The sequence below is a fragment of the Oncorhynchus kisutch genome, linkage group LG16, assembly GCF_002021735.2.
Source record: "Oncorhynchus kisutch isolate 150728-3 linkage group LG16, Okis_V2, whole genome shotgun sequence".
Taxonomy (NCBI): Eukaryota; Metazoa; Chordata; class Actinopteri; order Salmoniformes; family Salmonidae; genus Oncorhynchus; species Oncorhynchus kisutch.
The window spans coordinates 25,010,303-25,016,622 of record NC_034189.2 but is presented as its reverse complement, the minus strand read 5'-3'; the positions used below and the strand labels follow the sequence as shown (position 1 = coordinate 25,016,622).

Genomic DNA, 6,320 nt, shown 5'->3' with positions numbered 1-6,320 from the left:
GTGTTAAAACAATTCTAATTAAATGATTCAATGAAATCATACTCTACCTTAACCACAATGTATTTAGAAATGCTTTGGTTTGTTATGAAAAAGAATGCTATTAAATATTTGTTTTTAAAGTATAACTTTTTAATGTACAAAGTGCATATAAATATAACCATTCAAAATGAATACAATCTGAACAGCATAATAGCATATTGCACCATATCAAAGAAAAAGAAATAACAATTTGCAAAACTGCAGCATCCCACTTAAAACATTAAACTGGTCCCTCTTTTCTCTCTCTTCTTTATTGCCACGTTATAACCAGCAGCACACAGCAATGCTGACCATATTTTGCTTTTATGAGACATTTGCATTCAGAAATGCAAGCTGCCTCATTTTCGAGGGGCTGGTTTCTTCTCTCAGTAATTATTTATCCTGTTTTCGAGAATACCCTCTCAGAGGGAACGGATGTGGCCACTATGCAGAGTCTCCCTGTCATGACTTCAGTAATCCGTGGGTAGACATAGGCCTTGTTCTTCCACCAGCTCAGGGGATATGGGCTCCTCCAAATAGGATCGGACCTCCATTATGGCATCTGCTGAGGGATTCCTTCGTGCTGCATCCCCAGTTGCTCTCTCGTCAAACAGCATCCAAACAGCAGACATTTGTGGCACTACTGCTGGTGCTCCTGCTCCACCTGATCCCTCTTCTTCCTGTTGCCCTGGTGCCTGAGCCAGCTGACTGCTGGGGCTGTTCCTCCCTGCTGCTGAGGTTATTCTTTGAAGAGCCTCATCAATCGTTCTGGCATCACTGAAGGCTAACTTCTTAAACCTGGGGTCAAGTGCAGCGGTTTCTGATAGCACGTGATTATATTCCATTCTGTGGAACTTTCTGTCTATTGATGGACATAGGGTGTCCGACAACTCTGTCACATGTCCTGTGGTTACATTAGCTTCTCTCTGACGGCTGGCTGTGATTCGCTGCAGACCCTTACACAGGAGCATAATTTTTTAGGCTGTCATATAGCTGAAAAGAGAGAACAGTAGCCATTAGTTACACAGCCATTAGTTCAGGTTCATGTTTTGTCTACTGATACTACATTCTCATCTACTGCTCATATACATATATAATACTGGATTAAATAATGATGTAGTAATAACTGCTTACTGTACCTCTCTCCACACCTCCTCCACCACCTCCCATTCCTCTTGGGTCAGAGCATCAACAGGTGCATTGAAAATGGCCACGGTAGATATGATGGCATCCTTTGACTCAAGAAACCGTTTCAACATATAACATTTTTAATTCCACCTTGTAGTGCAGTCTTGTTTGGGCCTCAGCTCAGGCATCCCCATCTGGCATTGTAGTATTCCACAGCTGCTTTCACTTCGTCTACAGTGGGCTTCATCACCTTCAGAGCATCTCTTACAATCAGGTTGATTGTGTGGGCAAGACATGAATGATGGGTCCATTTAAAAAAAATCATGGCTTTGGTTATGTTAGCTGCATTGTTGCTAACACAACAGACCACTTTTCCATCTACTTGCCATTCTCTGGCCACTCTCAACAGTTCCTCTGCCAAGTTCTCTGAGGTGTGTCTGTCGCTGAACTCAAAGCAGTCCAGAAGACAGCTAGACATAGACAAATCTTCAATGAAGTGACATGTAACCGACATGTAAGAAGTGGTTACCCTTAATGTCCAGCAGTCAGTGGTAAGGCAAACTGCAGTCACTTTTTGGACTCTTTCCCCCACTGAAGCCTGTGTGCTCTCATACAGTTGTGGAATAAGTGATTTTGAAAGGGGTTTCCTGCTTGGAATTGTGTACATTGGATTTAGACTTTTGCTATAATTTCGAAAACCTCTGTCCTCCACAATCTAAAATGGCTGGAAATAGGTGGCAATAGTTTTAGCCTATGGAATATCAATTTGGCCTTGTTTTGCTACAGACATGGATTTTGGCATAAACTGGCACATAGAAGACTACGTTGCTGTGGGTCACGGAGTAGACCTACTTGACTGAGTGGATACATCTCCACGTGTGGAGGTGCTGGCTCCACCACTATCACTAACAGGCCCGTTCGTTTCTCAAGCTCCGCTACAGCTAGCTTCACAGTTGGGTGCACAGTTCGCATTTGTTTTGGCAAATTCTACACTACGCTGCTCTAACATTGTCTACATTATTAAAATGCATCCAAATGCTCCTGTGCTTCCGACTCATTTTCCAGCTGTTGTTTTCACAGCTGTCCTTCCTTTCTCCTCGGCTGCTAAGTGTGTGACTGTGAGTGAGTTGGCTCGGCCCTCCCTCACGCATCTTTGGTTCATTGGTTGACACTGCGTGTCTGATTGACAGGAACAACAGGTGAGGCTGTTTGTCTGAGCAGACAGTCAGAACGAATGTATGTGCACTTGAGCATTTAGGGCTATATTTTTTTTCTTCTTTTAATTAGTTAATTATGTTCATTTAAATATTTTGAATATTTATATCTTCATTTTCGTTTCAAATTTTATAAATAGATTCGGCTCTTCTGAAATGCGAGCCGGCTCCCAACGTTCACCTACAAGACTCGTTCGCGAACGGCCCAAAGCAGTCTGGACTGGTTGAAGCAGAGTGGGAAGGATTATTTTGAAAGTGTTTCAGTCTGCCGTGAATCATCATAATCCATACACTGGTAAGAGTCTACTGTTAAAATGCCAACGTCTCAACAGTATCAAAGTTGTTTTCATTGTTAGCTATATAGCTAGCTAGCTAGACAGTTGCATACAGGCACCGTTATAGCAGATGGCTCAGTGCGGGATGAAGCAACGTTAACCCAGCTAGCTGAGCTGGCCAGTTGCATTCTGCTGTTTGTGTTGAATGGTGATGTGCTAACATGATGATACTATTTTTCATGTTTGCCCGTTTTTAACTAGCTAGCTACAGAAAATAGCCACTGTGGTGCGAATACTAATCGATTAACAAGCTTATGAAACCGCATGTTACGTTATAGGGACAAAATTGGCGAGTTAGCTAGCCACGAAGAACTGATCGCTAAATAGCTAGCTAACTATTGGATTATAGATGTACAAGTCTTTTTTGCAATGTTCAACTAACTTGCTAACTTGATCATTACCATTTACCAGTTGGTAATTATGAATGTTTGCTAAATCTAGCTAGTTATCTTGTGTTTGCTTTGTTGGGCTGGAAACAGTTACAGGGCGTTTAAGTACAGCTGTAGCAGTCAACAAGCAATAACAAACTATAGGACATTAATTCATTCATCTCTTAACACATTTTTGTGGTCTTTCAGCATAAACCTGCTCTCCGCCAGCATGCAAAAGGAGATGATTGAGGGTGAACATGCAACACATCAGGTATTTATTTTTTGTACTTTAAGTTTATAGGTTGAATTTGGGGGTCAATGAATGTTATTGCTGGTATGCAAGGTATTCATGTCTTGTCTATTTTTTTCTCTGCTTTCCTCCTATACAGCTTTAGTTGTCTGGAGCCTGGTGCTGTTGTAGCCATGGAGCTTTCACTTAGATGGAACCAGGTTACAGCTGCTGTGCAACGTTGACGTCCTTCCTCCCAGACATGTGAATTCATCCCCCGGACTGGACACAACCCGGCAAACATATTTTTGAGAAGATCAGGACTTTTGCCATGAAAAGGCCATGGACATAATGTCCTGATCCAAAGGGCAGAATAGAAATATGCTCTCAGGCTAGATTCCTTTGTTCATATCATAACATGACCTGAACCAAAGTTATTCTAAGGATCTTGTGATATAGGCCTAGGTCAATATATTGTTTTTACCTAAGCCTTTGTGTTTGTGTGTTTTTAAGTTTTTCGTAATTGCAGGCTACTACCTTTAGCACTTGAAGTTAATAAAGTATTTTTGAAATGTTGTCTTTGTTTTTTTAAGCACTACCTCACTGCTTTAGCACATTGCCATGGTCACATGTGTTCCAATGTGAATTTTTTAAGGGATGGGTAGGTCTAAGCCGTTAGAGTGTGTGAACGATGCTAAGTGGGCGTAAACAAAGAACAGCACTGTAGCTGTTTAATGTGGAAGGTTCTTTTTTATTATACAGCAATAGGCAATGTAATACTGTACATGGTTTGCCTAATGGGGTAACTTGGTATTAGTATTCCTATAGAAAAGTATTCCTTTTCTAAATATATGTTTCCCAAGTATTAATGTAGAGGATGTGTGAAAATCACAGCAAAATGTTTGAATGCCCTTTTCTCCTAAATGGGATTTGAAGTTTAGCAATTTTTTAAGCAGCATTACTTACCCATGTTTCCTCCAACTGCAGTGTATGATATACCATTTTGAAGCATCTGTACTTTTATCCAATGTAAAAAATTCATTAAATGTTGAACATAAGACTGAAAAGAGATGGTGGGTCACACATGACTTAAATGTAATGTTATTATGGGTTTTGGAGTATGAGAGTAGAAGAATGCTGCTGTGAAGCAATTGTACATTCTCAGAAACCCCAACAATTCACAAAGCAAATAGATCAAATTCATATCAAACGACAGTCGTTAAAGGCATCATTCAGTTGAATCAGCTTGTCTCCCTTTAATTGTGTTATATTGAGGGACATTTAGAGTGGTGTTGAAGTGCTGTAAATTGAGGCATCGATTTGCCTGTTTCTTTGAGCTGGGAATAAGATCATTTGAAGAGTTTTCTAAACGGCCCAGGTCAGACGTTGGCGTTTATACACTGAAAAAGTCAACTTTGGCCAGTTTCAAGTCTTTTTCACAGTCAAAGCCATTCACCGTAAACGTTTACAGCGGAACATATGTGTATGGAGAAGCCACCTACAAGCCTGCCAAGAATTCTCTAAATGAATATGCATTTAATGAATATACTTTACATATAAAACTGCTACTAATCCCAATTATCCCATGCATATTGTAAAGCAGCTTGTCTTTGAGCCAAAATAAAGGGTCCAGGCCAATCAATGTGTGTTAACCCCTTTAGGGAGGGAACCACTGTGTTTGAGAGGCAAAGAGATACAGCAGGCACACACACACACTGGATACCTCAACAATGGACACAAACACTGGATCCCTCAACAACACACATAAACACTGGATACCACAACAACACACATAAATACTGGATACCACAACAACATATATAAATACCAGATACCTCAACAACACATATATAAATACTGGATACCTCAACAACACACATAAACACTGGATACCACAACAACACACATAAACACTGGATACCACAACAACACACATAAATACTGGATACCACAACAACACACATAAACACTGGATACCTCAACAATGGACACAAACACTGGATACCTCAACAATGGACACAAACACATCCCTTAACAACACACACATAAACACTGGATACCACAACAACACATATATAAATACCAGATACCTCAACAACACATATATAAATACCAGATACCTCAACAACACATATATAAATACTGGATACCTCAACAACACATATATAAATACTGGATACCTCAACAACACATATATAAATACTGGATACCACAACAACACATATATAAATACTGGATACCACAACAACACATATATAAATACCAGATACCTCAACAACACATATATAAATACCAGATACCTCAACAACACATATATAAATACTGGATACCACAACAACACACATAAACACTGGATACCACAACAACACATATAAATATACTGGATACCTCAACAACACATATATAAATACTGGATACCTCAACAACACATATATAAATACTGGATACCTCAACAACACATATATAAATACTGGATACCTCAACAACACATATATAAATACTGGATACCACAACAACACACATAAACACTGGATACCACAACAACACACATAAACACTGGATACCACAACAACACATATAAAAAATACTGGATACCTCAACAACACATATATAAATACTGGATACCACAACAACGCATATATAAATACCAGATACCTCAACAACACATATATAAATACTGGATACCACAACAACACATATATAAATACTGGATACCTCAATAACACACATAAACACTGGATACCACAACAACACATATATAAATACCAGATACCTCAACAACACATATATAAATACCAGATACCTCAACAACACATATATAAATACTGGATACCTCAACAACACATATATAAATACTGGATACCACAACAACACACATAAACACTGGATACCACAAAAACACATATAAAAATACTGGATACCTCAACAACACATATTTAAATACTGGATACCACAACAGCACATATATAAATACTGGATACCTCAACAACACATATATAAATACTGGATACCACAACAACACACA

At 39.1% G+C, this 6,320-nt stretch overlaps 1 long non-coding RNA gene across 1 annotated transcript; it reads left to right on the top strand.

Annotated features, from left to right (window-relative positions):
- Positions 1–2,336: 2,336 nt before the first annotated feature.
- On the top strand, positions 2,337–3,870 carry LOC109906842 (uncharacterized). Its single transcript, XR_002257472.1, has 3 exons — positions 2,337–2,655; positions 3,274–3,337; positions 3,456–3,870. It is a non-coding gene; the product is annotated as an uncharacterized LOC109906842 (long non-coding RNA).
- Positions 3,871–6,320: the final 2,450 nt, after the last annotated feature.